General features: G+C 45.9%; 1 pseudogene; it reads left to right on the top strand.

The window, feature by feature from the left end:
- The first annotated feature begins 14775 nt into the window (after window positions 1-14775).
- Window positions 14776-14893, top strand: LOC124561147 (annotated as a pseudogene).
- Window positions 14894-17823: the final 2930 nt, after the last annotated feature.

The raw sequence follows: 17823 nt of genomic DNA, 5'->3' as shown, positions 1-17823 counted from the left end.
TTAGTGTTTAACGTCCCGTCGACAACGAGGTCATTAGAGACGGAGCGCAAGCTCGGGTTAGGGAAGGATTGGGAACGAAATCGGCCGTGCCCTTTCAAAGGAACCATCTCGGCATTCGCCTGAAACGATTTAGGGAAATCACGGAAAACCTAAATCAGGATGGCCGGAGACGGGATTGAACCGTCGTCCTCCCGAATGCGAGTCCAGTGTGCTAACCACTGCGCCACCTCGCTCGGTAATAGAAAGTTTTCTTCGAGGTAATTCATAATGTTCGAACACAATATATGTTCCAAAGTCCTGCTGCATATCGACGTTAACTATATGGGCCTGTAGTGGATTACTCCTACTACCTTTCTTGAATACTGGTGTGACCTGTGCAACTTTCCAGTCTTTGGGTACGGATCTTTGGTTTGGAAAACGTTCTGGAGAGTTCGAGCGAATGACTTGGCCACCGAGATCGCCCGACATGAATCTCTTAGAACAATTATGGGACATAGTCGAGAATTCAGTTCGCGCATAACATCCTACACCGGCACCACTTTCAAAGTTATGGAAAGGTATAGCATGTGTTGTGTACATAGTTCCGCGTAGTCAGCGCGTAGACAACTCTCCCAATAGAGCGCGCCCCGCTAAGCACAACAGCGCAGGCGCAGCGCTCGTCCGTCTCCGCACTACGAGATGGCGCTGTCTTAGAGACGGACCAAATTCTGCTTCCGCCGATCCGCGTATTAATATGTAACGCAGCCAATGAGCTTGCTGCTAACGTAGAACCTTTTCTCATCGCGGATCACACTCGTGCAGTGATACTTGAACGCGCGAGGTATTAAACGAGTGTACAGGCCTCCGATTAGTAAGTCTGCATTTGTCTGTACCAGTCTATAGTCAAGTTTCAGTCTGCGCCTAATAAGATTATCATATTCCTGTACATAGCCATGAAGAGAAATGTATAGACACTTTGTCAAGTATCAGAGATATGTGAGAATAAGATTAACGTACCAAGACCAAAGGAACTTCAGATTGTCAATTGTAAATAGCATCCAGAATCAAGTTAAGTAAGGTTTATGATTATTATTATTTTAATAAATGTGTGAGCAAATTAATCAAGTTCTGTTTAAAGTTGGTCACCGTCAATCTGCTACTCTAAGACGGCAAGTGTCATTTCTATCTTCTGACCTAACGGCAGAAAATAAACACGCAACGATAAGACCACGAGACATATTGCTGCCACTCGCCTACTTCGCTTGAGCGACAAGTCAAATAATCTGATGGTGTGTGTACCGAAGGTCTTACAGTACGCACACCACAGCATGGCTCAATATTTCTGCAAGGGACTTGTTGCTGCACCACGCCTGGCAAGAGAGTTCCGACACGGTATTAGGAGGTATCGCATGACTTTTATGGCCTCACTTTATGATTACGCCAGGTGCAGTGTGGGCCACCACGGCGGTGACTCGGCTAGACAACGGCGCCGCCGCCTCAGCCGTGAGCGCTGACTGCACGTGAAACGTGATGAGTAATGGTGCTCATTCTTCCCTGCGACTATTTTACTGTTGGCAGAAGTTGCGGCGGCAGCTACCGTGTGCCAAGGTCACGGCGTTGTGCAAGAGTTTCCCTGCTTGTATAATACGCAGTGAACACTGCCTGGCATGAATCTGCCTTTCTTTTATTCTGTTGTTTAACGCCATGTCGACTGTCACTGGACTTGGAACTCTAGCTCTGTTGCGCAAGAAAACAGGAGCGAGATTGCCGCCGTCTCTGTAGGGACGTAGCGTGCAGTGATCTACTACACTACTGCCCATTAACATTGCTACACCACGAAGATGACGTGGTACAGACGCGAAATTTAACCGACAGGAAGAAGATGCTGTGATATGCAAATGATTAGCTTTTCAAAGCATTCGCACAAGGTTGGCACCGGTGGCGACACCTACAACGTGCTGACATGAGGAAAGTTTCCAACCGATTTATCATACACAAACAGCAGTTGACCGGCGTTGCCTGGTGAAACGTAGTTGTGATGCCTCGTGCAAGGAGGAGAAATGCGTACCATCACGTTTCCGACTTTGATAAAGGTCGGATTGTAGCCTATCGCGATTGCGGTGTATCGTATCGCGACATTGATGCGTTGGTCGAGATCCAATAACTGTTAGCAGAATACGGAATTGGTGGGTTCAGGAGGGTAATACGGAACGCAGTGCTGGATACCAGCGGCCTCGTATCACTAGCGGTCGAGATGACAGGCATCTTATCCGCATGGCTGTAACGGATCGTGCAGCCACGTCTCGATCCCTGAGTCAACAGATGGGGACGTTTGCAAGACAACAAGCATCTGCACGAACAGTTCGACGACGTTTGTAGCAGCATAGACCGTCATCTCGGAGACCATGGCTGCGGTTACCCTTGACGCTGCATCACAAACAGGAGCGCCTGCGATGGTGTACTCAACGACGAACCTGGCTACAAGAGTGGTAAAATGTAATTTTATCGGATGAATCGAGGTTCTGTTTACAGCATCATGATGGTCGCATCCGTCGCATCGCGGTGAACTCACATTGGAAGCGTGTATTCGTGATCGCCATACTGGCGTCTCACCCAGCGTGATAGTACGGGGAGCCATTGGTTACACGTCTCGGTCACCTCTTGTTCGCATTGACGGCACTTTGAATAGTGGACGTTATATTTCAGATGTGTTACAACACGTGGTTCTACCCTTCATTCGATACCTGGGAAATCTTACATTTCAGCAGGATAATGCACGACCGCATGTTGCAGGTCCTGTACGGGCCTTTCTGGAATACAGAAAATGTTCGACTGCTGCCCTGGCCACCAGATTCTCCAGATCTCTCACCAACTGCAAACGTCTGCTCAATGGTGGCCGGGCAACTGGCTTGTCACAATACGCCAGTCACTACTCTTGATGAACTGTGGTATCGTGTTGAAGCTGCATGGGCAGCCGTACCTGTACACGCCATCCAAGCTTTGTTTGAGTCAAAGACCAGGCGTATCAAGGCCGTTGTTACGGCCAGAGGTGGTTGTTCTTGGTACTGATTTCTCAGGATCTATGCACCTTGATTGCGTGAAAATGTAATCACATGTCAGTTGTAGTATATTTGTCCAGTGAGTACCCGTTTATCATCTGCATTTCTTCTTGGTGTGGCAATTTTAATGTCCAGTAACGTAGGAAGTTAAACCTCTTTTTTAATGTTGTAGATGAGATTTCGTGTTGGGTTCATCCGACTAAATGACGAGCGTTTTAGAAGTGTGGTGCTTCACATGTGCGTGTAAAAAGCAGCTCGCTGAACAGAGGATAAAGAATAGCTGTAAGGGGAAAACATTTCATAGTATTACGATTAAAAAGAAATTACGCGCATTCTTGGAGAACTTCTTTCGAGAACTTAGAAAATGAGGGATCCAAAATGTTGTTCCTAATTTAAGTTGGCTATATTTAAGTACTAATATAATAAAGAATGGCTACTACCACTGGTTGAGTACAATTTGTCATTTTAAGTTCCTAAACACTTCCTTTCTAGAATGAAACGTATGTGAGGTGGGCTATTCATTTCAGACCAAATCGAGATGAAGTAATCGCCAATAATGTTACAGCAGTCGTAGCGAAGAATGAAACGGAGACACACAATAATGGATGCTACATGCGAATTTGATGAAACGTGTGCGGCCATTCACCAGAAGTAGCCTATTCCTGAATCAAATAAGGAAATGCCGAGATCTTTCCTGTGGAAAGTCTACATTTGATTTCAGATACTGGGTCATTTCTGAAAATATCAAACAAAACCTTGTAGCATTTCTAAGGGGTTTCAGTTTGACATAGCCGGTCGGAGTGTCCGTCGGTTCTAGGCGCTACAGTCTGGAGCCGAGCGACCGCTACGGTCGCAGGTTCGAATCCTGCCTCGGGCGTGGATGTGTGTGATGTCCTTAGGTTAGTTAAGTTTAAGTAGTTCTAAGTTCTAGGCGACTGATGACCTCAGAAGGTAAGTCGCATAGTGCTCAGAGCCATCTGAACCACTTCAGTTTGACATATGTCTTAGCCTCATAGAAGTCACGGGTTGTCAAAGAATTGTCTTCAGAGGATTCCGATCCGAGTATGGGGTTTACTGAGAGCATGCCATCACGGATGCAAGCAAAGCCCAGTAAAGCGTGCGATGACGCAGTGATCAAGGCAGACAACTCACTCTTGAGAGGTGCGTATTTCAAACCCCATACTCTCATCCACTGTCTTCCTAAACCGCTCACGAAAATGGTGAGAAGTTTCTTTTGAAAAATACGTAGATGATTTGCTTCCCAACACGTTTGTTAACGGCTATTCTTTCAATAAGATACCATAAAACATCTACATATTGTAGAGCGTGACTACAGGAAGAAATTAATAAAGATAATTTATGTCCAGGAGGACGACGGCCTGGTCGAAAGAACAGATATATACTAAATCCCTCAGAGTTAGAGGATGGCAGAGAACGGAGGAAAGTTGTTGAAGAGGATAACACCCGCGCAGGGTTGCAACGCCACGAAATGAAGAAGATGATATCGGTTAATGGTGTTATCGAGCATCCAAGATATATGAGGAGTAGTAAGAAAGTCTAAAAATAAAATTACCGTAGTTAATATTTTGTTCCTTAGCAGCTACATATCTGCAGTCTTGGTACACAATGAAGCCTCACGCCACACCACTCGAGGAGGAGACACAAAATAACGCAGGCGATTGATAAACTGAAGGTGATTTAATGGCAGCGTAATTTAGCTTGTCCTCCTCTATCGCCGTGATTTGGTGCTATGACGTGCGGATGTCAGTATGTACGAGAGTGACACAACAAGCTTCGCAGCTACGCAACATGTTGAGACGTGCCGGCCACGGTGACCGAGTGGTTGTAGGCGCTTCAATCCGGAACCATGCGGCTGCTACGGTCGCGGGCTCGAATCTTGCCTCGGGCATGGATGTGTGTGATGTCCTTAGGTTAGTTACGTTTAAGTAGTTCTAAGTTTAGGGGACTGATGACCTCCGCTATTACGTCCCATAGTGCTTAGGCCCTTTTTTTTTGTTGTTGAGACGTACACATGCATGTCTGTGAGACGGTTAACAGCGACACCGAAGTAATTAAAAATCCGTACATATTCATACAAAAACTTGCTATTGGTTTTGTTGCTATTGATAACTTCGATAAAAGAATAAGAGAGATAGGAGGCAATAATAGCCTGTTTTCCTACATACTTGAGAGCAGTATTCCGGAAGCTGGTATTTGATACAATCATTATGAGAGGATTTACTTATCTCCTCAAAATAGCGCCTGGCGCTAAAAATCCGCTAGAAATCTGGACCCTTTTTATTCAAGGAGGCGCCGAGATACGAGAAACGACCTTGCTTGCTTTGTTAGGCGTCAATGAGGATGCGGAACGTATTATGTACTGACAACAGTGTCTGCTTTCTGTGTCTCGGCACACAGAATTTGGCTACTGTTCTGTCCAACTGTGAGTACAATATCAGAGATCGGCAAAAGATGCACGACACCCTCCGGCTACACCGGGGGTATATAAAATTCCTTGTAGTTGTGGACAGGTTTATATCGGTACCACAAAGAGAAGTATATACACTCGTCTTGTTGAACATAAGAGGAATTGCCGCCTGGGTCACACGGATAAATCGGCCGTAGCGGAACATGTTTACCAGGAAGGTGATCATGAAATAAAATTCAGCGAGACGAGCGTCATATCAAAAACTTCGCTTTATTATGCACGCAGGCTATCGAGATTGATAAGCACCGTAATAATTTTCACAGGAAAGACGAAGGTGTTAAACTGGATAGAATTTGGATGTCAACGTTGTACCGCAAGCTTGACGATCGATTACTTTCAATCGAGAATGTTGGCATTACCAGAGACAGTCTGATAGCCGACGCCACCTGATCGACAGGGGCGCCCTCTGTACTGCCTATATAATCAGCGCTTCCTCAAGTTCTCTTCGCAGTTCGCCGCTGTACATCCGAGGATGTCTCCCGCAGTCGGAGACGAAACGTCAGGGGAGAGTTTTATACTTGGACCACGGCCTATCAGCCCGCAAGTTTTAAGTAAAGAATATCCGAGCAACATTGCAACAAGACTGCAGACCTGTGCCAGAATACAAACAAATTCTTATTTACGAAAATTTATTTTTCTAGGTATTAAGTAAAACTTGATGACTACAACTCATGTAAGCTTTAAAAGTAGTCTCATACGTCTTTTATTAAAACAATGCAAAGTATTTACGTTAGTCAAGGTCATCGCGACACGCGCTCGGCTAGCCGCGCGGTCTAACGCTCTGCTTCCTGGGCGGAGTAGTGTCGAGGTCCGGTGTGCCGGCCAGCCTGTGGATGGTTTTTAAGGCGGTTTTCCATCTGCCTCGGCGAATTCGGGCTGGCCCCTCTGATTCCGCCTCAGTTACACTATGTCGGCGATTGCTGCGCAAACACTGTCTCCACGTACGCGTACACCATAATTACTCTACCACGCAAACATTTGGGGTACACTCGTCTGTCGTCTGGTATGAGACGTTCCGGGGGGGGGGGGGGGGGGGGGAGGGGGGCAACTGGGGCCGAACCGCACAATAAGCCTGGTTGAGGCGTGGGGTGGGTGGACTGCTGTAGCCTTTTGTGCGGTTGTGAACCACTGGGGGCTACGGCGGGACTAAGCCTGACCATAGTTTCTAGGTCCTCGGTTCAGTACACAATACACACAAGGTCATCGTGAGAAAATTTTACAATATTGCAGATCAGGTCTGTTCCGGCGTAACGACAAGCGCCGGCCCGATGATGGACAGCGGAAGAGCAGAGAGGACGGTCTTTTTTTTTCCAGAGTTTTATGAAACATACATATCCCACTGTCTGACACTTTTGAGTGGGTGTGTTAAGACTAACTCTGCCATTAGTTCTACAGAAGTGGTTTATTAATGCATGCACACTATCTATTAAATAAACAACATTGTGCTATAAGTGAATGATCGGCCTCTTAGCCTCTCTGGATTCCTCCCAGAGAGTTGCGCGTCCCTAGCCACGTGGAGGCGGGCCGCTACTACTAGAAGAAACCACTCCATTTGTACTACTCTTTTATCCCCCCCACTACCGTACTGAGCTAACTACAACTACTAGCTACTACAAGTCAAGGACTTAAACAAACATTATATTTACATATTTATAATTGCGCATTAGATCTGAAGAGCTTTTACCCTCTCCCAAGGTAGGCTCGCTGGGCCTCCCTTGAGATTTTATTTACCAATTTTGCGAAATTGATGAACAATTCGCCATTCGTCAATATTTCATTGACATTCCTTGTTTGCAGAAGCTGTCTCTCAACTGAGACAGCCTGTTCATGTATTGGACACTCAAACACTGTGTGTTCTGGCGATCCTTTTTCCTATTTTTCCTATTTTATGCAGGTACGTGGGATAGGGACCGTGACCTGTAAGGTAGTGAACTAGGCCCTGTGAGGGCTTCATTATCTTATTCTTTAGTCTTCCTCTGACTGTGGGTAGAAACCCGTGGAATCTACGGCCTGTACTGGACCCATCCCATTCGTCCTGCCAAATATCAAGCAATAGCTTTAACGTTCATCAGAAGACTGCCCATTATATTTTGCACCTTGTCGATGTTCTGTTTGTGCAGCCAGTAGAAGGCTGCGTGCTGCCTTATTATCAGGTCTAGTGGACATAGACCCATGATTACCAACAGTGCATCTGTGGGACTTGTGTTGAATGCTCCAATACAGTTCAACAAAACGTTCCTCTGTATTCGCCTGACAGCAGCGACAGGCCGCACCAGAGCTAACCTGTGGGCCCACACACTGGATGCGTGCCCTACTATTGGTGCCAATATACTGTTACGGTAGATATTTATTGCTTTTGACGGCAAATGAAATCTTCTTTGTCCAATTGATATTATCTTGTTGAACAGAGCTAAGGACTTTGTCGTTATTTGCTCAATATGCGGAATGAAACTCCAATTCTCATTTAGATATGCCCGTTACTTAGGGGTATATCTAGATGAGAATTGGAGTTTCATTCCGCATATTGAGCAAATGACGACAAAGTCCTTAGCTCTGTTCAACAAGATAATATCGATTGGACAAAGAGGAGAGGACTGTGAGAGGGCCGTGAGACGAAGTCAGCTAACAGTACGCTGACTAGGATGACACCACGGCTGGAGCGGCGTTTACACGAAGAGAATAAAAGTGCCGCGCCGTGTAGCCGCGGCCGGAGTAGAAGAAGAGCCATCATGCAAACGCTATAGCAGTGACTCTTCTGTTTTGTTTGCACTGAAATTGTATATACCGAAGGTTGCTTGCGACACACCTTTGTGAATAAGCAAAGTTAAGTACTGTCAATTTAGCTTACTGCAATAAACTCCACTGACACTATTTGCTTGAATTGTTGTATAGCGATCCTCGAAAACAGCTTCCTAAGCACCCTAAATTAGACAAGTGGGCAGGATACTACATTGGCGACGAGTTATAAGAAGAATCCAGTGCGTGGTGGCTGTGGAATTTTCTTTTGTGTTTTGCTGGCGCCTTAATTCTGTCTTGCCTTTTCTTTGCAAGGGTGTTTACTTGCTTTAACAGTCTCTATTCGTGTTGTCCGCAGCTCGTGGTCGTGCGGTAGCGTTCTCGCTTCACACGCCCGGGTTCCCGGGTTCGATTCCCGGCGGGGTCAGGGATTTTCTCTATCTCGTGATGACTGGGTGTTGTGTGACGTCCTTAGGTTAGTTAGGTTTAAGTAGTTCTAAGTTCTAGGGGACTGATGACCATAGATGTTAAGTCCCATAGTGCTCAGAGCCAATTGAACCATTTTGCAACGGAACGAACGTAAGAATTTGGCCCACTCACGAGAATCTAGCCAGCCGCTGTGGTCGAGCGGTTTTATGCGCTTCAGTCCGGAACTGCACTGCTGCTACGGTCGCAGGTTCGAATCTTGCCTCGGGCATGGATGTGTGTGATGTCCTTAGGTTAGTTAGGTTTAGTAGTTCTAAGTCTAGGGGACTCATGGCGTCAGATGTTAAGTCCCATAGTGATTAGACCCATTTGAACCATTTTATAATCTGGTTTCTTTGTTTTACCGTTACACAGGGTGTAATGGATGCAAGTGCAGACAGATTTTTTGGTGACTAAGACCAGTGTACTGAACAACATTACATGACTATTTACATCATTTTCATACTAACTATTATAGCAGTATGTTTTTAGGTTGGTTAGTACCTACAAGAACGTGTGGCAAAAGGAAACCATTTATACTTACTTTCCCCTGGGCAGCTGGTCAGACGTTGAAGTGTGGATGTATGGACACAAAATGGGCAGCCTATACTGACAGGCTTAGTCAACTTGGTGGAGCAGTTACGACTGTGCAAAAACATCAGGTAGTAAATTATACGTTTGTGGGAAGACTATTCGTTACAGACAAAAAACCAGCAGCACACTGACATATGTACATATTAAGTCACCACAAATAAAAAAGTATGCATTTATATCACTTACACAATGCACATTACATACCCAGGTTTCTTCCAAGTGTACAAATTTCTTCATGATTTTTAAACCAGATACCTGCAATGGTGAAGTTGTGCTTTAGTCACGTCTTAAGTTTTTGTGATAGATACTGCAGCTAATAATACATATGCGCTTCTACTTCAACCATATGTAATGTCTGTGACTTGAAGATGCTCGCTTAAGCGAAGCTGCTTGTCGATAAATACACTGAAGCGTGTTCAAACGCAGAGATATGCAAACAGCCAGAATGCGACGCTGTGGTCGACAACGCCTATATAAGATAAGCGTCTGGCGCTGTTGTTAGATCGGTTACTGCTGCTACAATGGCAGGATATCAAGATTTAAGTGAGTTTGAACGTGGTGTTATAGTCGGCGCACGAGCGATGGGACACAGCATCTCCGAGGTAGCGATGAATTGGGGATTTTCCAGTACGACCATTTCACGAGTGTACCGTGAATATCTGGAACCCTGTGAAACACCAACTCTCCGACATCGCTGCTGCCGGGAAAATATCCTGCAACAACGAGACCAACGACGAATGATGTGAGTCTTTCAACGTGACAGAAGTGTAACCATTTCGCAAATTGCCGCAGGTTTCAATGCTGGGCCATCAAAAGTGTTAGCGTGCGAACCATTCAACGATATGGGCATTCGGAGCTGAAGGCTCGCTTGTGTACCCTTGATGACTGCACGACACAAAGCTTTACGCGTCGCCCTGGCCCGTCAACACCGTCATTGGATTTTTGATGACTGGAAACATGTTGTTTGGTCGGACGAGTCACGTTTCAAATTGTATCGAGAGCATGGACGTGTATGGGTATGGGGACAACCTAATAAGTACATGGATCTTGCATGTCAGCAGGGAACTGTTCAAGCTGGTGGAAGCTCTGTAATGCTGTGGGGCCTGTGTAGTTAGAGTGATATGAGACCCCTGATACGTCTAGACACGACTCTGACAGGTGACACGTACGTAAGCACCTTGTCTCATCACCTGCATCCATTCATGTCCATTGTGCATTCCGACGGACTTGGGAAATTCCACCAGGACAATGCGACACCCAGTCCAGAATTGCTACAGAGTGGCTCCAGGAACTCTCATTTGAGTTTAAACACTTCCGCTGGCCACCAAACTCCCCGTACATGAACATTGTTGGGCATATCTGGGATGCCTTAGAACGCGCTAGATCTCCACCTAATCCTACTCTTAGATTTATAGTGTGAGTTCCCTCCAGCAACACTTCAGACATTAGCCGTGTTCATGCCACGTCGTGTTGCGGCACTTCCACGTGCTCGGGAGCCCTACACGATATTACGCTGGTGTACCAGTTTCTTTACCTCTTCGGTGTAAGCCGGCCGCTGGTGGCCGAGCGTTTCTAGGCGCTACAGTCTGGAACCGCGCGACCGCTACGGTCGCAGATTCGAATCCTGCCTCGGGCATGGATGTGTGTGTTGTCCTTAGGTTAGTTAGGTTTAAGTAGTTCTAAGTTCTAGGGGACTTATGACCTCAGCAGTTGAGTCCCATAGTACTCAGAGCTATTTCTTCGGTGTAAATACACGTTAGAGCAGCTTTTGGTGGCTTCATGAAGCCGTTCTTTATGTGCGTCAGTGATAAATAAGTACACGTTACAGCAGTTTTTAGTAGTTCCATGAAGCCGTTCTTTAAGTACACTGAAGATGTGCAGAATTTTTCACAGAAAATATTTGACACATTACATCAGCTTTTGATGGTTTCGTGAAGTCGCTCTGTAATTACGTTGTCGGTTAGTAAATACACATTACAGCAGCTTTTGATGGCTCCATGAAGCCATTCTATAAGTACACTAAAGCTGTGTATCACCGGTCACTGACAATAATTAAGCCATTACAACAGATTTTGATTGTTTTGTGAAGCTGTTCTATGAGTACAGTGGCGTCTGGTGCCGTTGCGTGCAAGTGACGCGGTAAGGGAAGTACATAAACAGAACAGACACGAATAGGTACCATTCTAGCGACGATACCAACGCCAGTCGGGAAATCAGTTGGCACAATAGACTTGGAGAAAGTGCAGATTGATACGGCCCGGTGCCTGAGAACGGGTATCTCGGAAATGGCGAATCTGGTTAGCTGGTCGCATGCTAAAGGCCATGTCAAAAGTCAGAATCGTTCTACATTGGTTTGAGGAATATGACGGCGGACTCACTTTGATATCTTGACGGCTAAATGTGTCCGATCTGAGTCTGACAGATCACACCTGGGACGTCACTGGACTCTAGCTCTGTACCCACAACCGACCTGCTCGTAATTTACGCGAACTGCATCATGTCTACGTAGACATCTGGAGGCAGCTACCTCCGGAAACCTACAAGCCCTTTTCGAATCAATCCCACGCAGAAGCTCTGCTCTATTTTGTTCCAAATACGAACCAACAGCAAGCAGTGCTTTGACACGTGTTATATTGTAAATATATCGCCTGCTTAGCGATAAATGTGGGAAAGATGGTGCGTGTGAAGATCGAAACTTCTGGTTCAATGTAGTTTCATTTAACTTACCTAATGGTACAGAAAATAAGCAGGCCGGGCAGTTTTCATTCTCTCGGAGGGTATTCCATTTCCATTATGAAAAATTTCTCCCGAAACGTTAACAAACATGTCACTACGTCGGTGCACAAAAAGTTTACGTGTGCTAACCATAGAACAAAATATTCACCCTTTTTCGTACTATGTCTGATCGTTTGGACTGTTTATGAAATACTAGGGGCCTACAAATTACGAAGGAAACCCGTTCTTAATAGACCCGTTCTTAATAGACGAGCTTCATTTGGGAAGCGTAATTCACTCCATTCAGGATACATGGGCCACTATTCCGCATTGACTACACACGGTATTATTCTTCTGCGAAGACAGCTATGAGCTACTTTTTCCTCCGATTACTAGAAGTGTTTATTTAAGAACTGCTGGAAGATAAGCATTAACTTTCCTTTCATTATGATCCAAGTACCCATGCAGGAAGAAGTAGGTTAAAGCTGCGTCCTATTGTACGTTTGTTTGAGTGTCGGTCTCCTAAAACTGTTGTTATAAATATTATTTTGTTTTCTTATACGTAATCAGTGGTGGTTCCTCCTCTGCTCTTAAGAATTCCCATTTTCGTAAACTGCATTTGGTTACACGCAAAAGTGGCTTTCTAAATGCCGAGGAGATGTGAATAAGCACTCAGAACTTGTTTTAAAAAGTGGGGAATTGTCTTTTCTTCGACAGGAATTCTTCATGTTTTTCATTAAAATTGCAGCACTATAAAGACAGCGTGCTATATACGTCAAATTTCCATGACATGTTCCGTTTGTTTGGAAATGTATTTATTACAGTGTCGATGGAAGCTTGACCCTACTCGTGTACCACAGAGCCACGCCCATGACGGCAGCGTTCTGCTAGTCTCAAGTTGAGTAATTACGAGTAAGCATAATTAACAGCGCTGGCAGCTTATGGGGCCAAACTGCTGAGGTCGTCGGCCCCTAAACCTACACACTACTTAATCCAACTTAAACTAACTTACGCTACGGACGACACACACACCCATGCTCGAGGGAGGACTCGAACCTCCGACGAGGGGAGCCGCATGGACCGTGACAAGGCGCCCCAGACCGCGCGGCTATCCCGCTTAGCTGCATGAGTTTCTCAGTAACTAGCAGACCAATAGTCAGTGTATTAATTTAGATAAAAGTTCGTGAGCAATTTTCACAACGACAGTTGTGTCCAAGGGACAACTTTTCTTGAAACTTCCTGGCAGATTAAAACTGTGTGCCGGACCGAGACTCGAACTCGGGACCTTTGCCTAACGCGGGCAAGTGATCTACCAACTGAGCTACGCAAGCACGACTCACGGCCCGTCCTCACAGCTTTGATTCCGCCAGTACCTCGTCTTCTACCTTCCAAACTGCACGGAAAGTATTCTGCGAAACTTGCAGAACTAGCACTCCTGGAAGAAGGGATACTGCGGGGACATGCCTTTGCCACAGCCTGGGGGATGTTTCCAGAATGAGATTTTCACTCTGCAGCGGAGTGTACGTTGACATGAAACTTCCTGGTAGATTAAAACTGTGTGCCGCGCCGAGACTCGAACTCGGGACGTCAGTTGGTAGAGCACTTGCCCGCGAAAGGCAAAGGTCCTGAGTTCGAGTCTCGGTCCGGCACACATTTTTAATCTTCCAGGAAGTTTCATGTCAGCGCACACTTCGCTGCAGAGTGGAAATCTCATTCTGGACACCTTTTCTTGTTCATTGAAGCAATGCTGAAAACCAATAAGTTCTTGATAGAATTCACACAGGGAACATATGTAAAGCTAACTGGTATTCAGATCCACTTAATGTGTGTTTTAATCGAATAAATCAATGTGTTCTTCAAAATCTCGTTTCTGTTAACACCTTCCATCCATATCAAATTCATTCGTTTGTAATTCTCCACTGTAGGATCCATAGCTAGGGCCGTAAATTCTTCACATCATCCAGTCCATTGTGCACAGTAATTACAGCTTGAATCTTAAAGGCATGTCTAGTTCTTAATTAACTTTATGGATCAGACTAAACACTTTTGCACCCAACGAATTTTGCAGTGGAAACGTTTTTGTCGCTATATCGACTTGACACAAACGGGGCAATAAATAGCGAGTGAGCAAGCAAGCTGCACCAGAGAGGTCGCTACAAGCAACGACGCGAACTCGCAACTTACAGCTGGCACCAAGAGGAACTGGGTTCTTAATTCTGTCATTTATCGTGCTCAGTGTACTGCATGAGTGATGAGCATTCGATCTGACATTTGTTACCTAGTCTCACGACCAAAGGTGGTATGCGTGCTGGACGTATATTTATTTCTGGTCTTTATTTTTCTACGGACTAGCGCCTCTACTGGACGCTAGTGAGTTGTTTCCTGCTGATGGCCCAGTACGCCGAAAACCGATCGGAAATAAATCTTGATAGAACCAAAAACACAGTTCGCTTGGTTCTCAACCTTAAGTACACCTTTAGTTTCGATGCGTAAATTGATGTTCACCAAAAGTGTCTCCGTTTATTCATGCAGAAGATACGATCTTGTGAAATCCAATCAATCTTTTTGAAGCACCCTATATTTCTCTTTTCGAGGAAAGTTTTTCTCTCTATTATCAGTCTACGTCTTGCATCCTCTTCTATTTTAATCAATTATTTGGCTGCCTAAAATGGGAAACTTGTATTCTGCTTTCAGCGTCGCATTTTCTATCCAATTCTCCGGTATCACTTGACTTAATTCGCCAATAGCCTTGCCGCAGTGGTAACACCGGTTCCCGTCAGATCACCGAAGTTAAGCGCTGTCGGGTTGGGCTAGCACTTGGATGGGTGACCATCCGGTCTGGCGAGTACTGTTGGCAAGCGGGGTACACTGAGCCCTTGTGAGGCAAACTGAGGAGCTTCTTGTTTGAGAAGTAGCGGCTCCGGTCTCGGAAACTGACATACGGTCGGGAGAGCGGTGTGCTGACCACATGCCCCTCCATATCCGCATCCAGTGACGCCTGTGCGCTGAGGACGACACGGCGGCCGGTCGGTACCGTTGAGCCTTCATGGCCTGTTCCGGAGGAGTTTATTTTTCTACTTGACTTACTTCGAGTTAACACTTACTTTGCTTTACTGCTATTTATGTTTAAGTTCTAACCTGTTACCAAAACAGTATTCATTCTGTTCATCTGATCTTACAAGTCGTTTGCCGGTCTCTGGCAGAATTAAAATGACGGCTAGGGTGTTCCCATTTGTAGATACGTCGTACAAGATGCCCGGCAAAATACGGCGTATGGTACGAGTATAGGCTCGATATTGGCTGATGTGTGGTAAAGATTAACCGACTCTGAACACAGAATGATACATGGTGTTAGACGCATCATCATTGTCATCATCTTTGCCTTTTGCCGTTTCTCTACGAGGTCGGCGTTGTTATATACGTTGTGCAATGTTAGTGACAGTTGATGGCCAGATACCCTCCCTGATGGCACCACTCCTCCCGGGACAGTATCTGTGTTCCTCGTCACTCTGCGTGCAGAAAAAATCTCATTTTTAATGTCCTGGTGTAACCCCAAGCGCCGGAGCAAAGATGCACGCAAGACCAGAGAAGGCGGAGAAACGACGTTGGCCAGTAGCGCGCTGACCAGGAGCGCACGACGATAGCAACGCCATCTAGACGAAGTGAATATAAGCGCCGCTCCTGCCACCTCGGCCGGACATCCGAAAACTGTGTGTCAAACTCGCATGAACATTATACGTAGCCAAGGACTCGGATTTATTTGCATGTCACTCTTCGTTTGCGACACCCTTGTCATTTTCAAAGTTACACAACTGGCCATTAAAATTGATACAGCAAGAAGAAATGCAGATGATAAACGAGTATTCATTGGACAAATATATTATACTAGAACTGACATATGATTACATTTTCCGCAATTTGGGTGGATAGATCTGAGAAATCAGTACCCAGAACAACCACCTCTGGCCGTAATAACGGCCTCGATACGCCTGGGGATTGAGTCAAACAGACCTTCGATGGCGTGTACAGGTAAAGCTGACCTTGCAGCTTCCACAGGATACCACCGTTCATCAACAGTAGTGACTGGCGTATTGTGACGAGCCAGTTCCTCGGCCACCATTGACCAGACGTTTTCAATTGGTGAGAGATCTGGAGAATGTGCTGGACAGGGCAGCAGCCGAATATTTTCTGTGTCCAGAAAGGCCCGTACAGGAACTGCAACATGCGGTCGTGCATTATCCTGCTGAAATGTAGGGTTTCGCAGGGATCACATGGCTCTGAGCACTATGGGATTTAACTACTGTGGTCATCAGTCCCCTAGAACTTAGAACTACTTAAACCTAACTAACCTAAGGATATCACACACATCCATGCCCGAGGCAGGATTCGAACCTGCGACCGTAGCAGTCGCGCGGTTCCGGACTGAGCGCCTAGAACCGCTAGACCACCGCGGCCAGCCTCGCAGGGATCAAATGAAGGGTAGAGCCACGGGTAGTAACACATCTGAAATTCAACGTCCACTGTTCAAAGTGCCGTCAATGCGAACAAGAGGTGACCGAGACGTGTAACCAATGGCACCCCATACCATCACGCCGGGCGATACGTCAGTATGCCAATGACAAATGCACGCTTCCAGTGTGTGTCCACCGCGATGTCGCCAAACACGGATGCGACCATCACGTTGCTTTAAACAGAACCTGGATTCATCCGAAAAAATTACGTTTTGCCATTCGTGCACCCAGGTTCATCGTTGAGTACACAATCGCAGGCACTCCTGTCTCTGATGCAGCGTCAAGGGTATCCGCAGCCATGGTCTCCGAGCTGATAGTCTATGCTGCTGCAAACGTCGTCGAACTGTTCGTGCAGATGGTTGTTGTCTTGCAAACGTCCCCATCTGTTGACTCAAGGATCGAGACGTGGCGGCACGATCCGTTACAGCTATGCGGATAAGATGCCTGTCATCTCGACTGCTGGTGATACGAGGCCGTTGGTATCCAGCACGGCGTTCCGTATTACCCTCCTGAACCCACTGATTCCATATTCTGCTAACAGTCATTGGATCTCGACCAACGCGAGGAGCAATGTCGTGATACGATAAACCGCAATCGCGATAGGCTACAATCCGACCTTTACCAATGTCGGAAACGTGATGGTACGCATTTCTCCTACTTACACGAGCCATCACAACAACGTTTCACCAGGCAACGCCGGTTAACTGCTGTTTGTGTATGAGAAATCGGTTGGAAACTTTCCTCATGTCAGCACGTTGTAGGTGTCGCCACCGGTGCCAACCTTGTGTGAATGCTCTGAAAAGCTAATCAATTGCACATGACAGCATCTTTTTCCTGTCGGTCAAATTTCGCGTCTGTAGCACGTCATCTTCGTGGTGTAGTAATTTTAGTGGCCTGTTGCGTATTATTCCTGGGAACGTACGCTCTTCGAAACTGAACAGTAAGCACCTCAATGACGCACAACGCCTCTTATAGGATCTGCCAATGGAGTGTTATCTCCGTTACGTTCTCGCGCTTAACATGTCCGACGGGCCTACATTGCTTTCTGGACAATGCACTGTATTTTTTTCAGTTACTTCAAAGACACTCCAGTACTGTTTCTATTGTCATCTAAATAACTACATTTTTGGTTCTGTTTTCAATTTTTACCTATTATGCATCCAGGAAGATCTCATTTGAAACCCTCACAGTTTTGTTTTTATCGAAATAAAGCTACTAATGTTATTTGCTTGAGTTGTTGTGTAGCATTCCGAGAACGCAGCATCCATTAGGCACC

This window comes from Schistocerca americana, chromosome 1 (genome assembly GCF_021461395.2).
Source record: "Schistocerca americana isolate TAMUIC-IGC-003095 chromosome 1, iqSchAmer2.1, whole genome shotgun sequence".
NCBI classification, from domain to species: Eukaryota; Metazoa; Arthropoda; class Insecta; order Orthoptera; family Acrididae; genus Schistocerca; species Schistocerca americana.
This window is presented reverse-complemented; position numbering and strand designations above follow the sequence as displayed.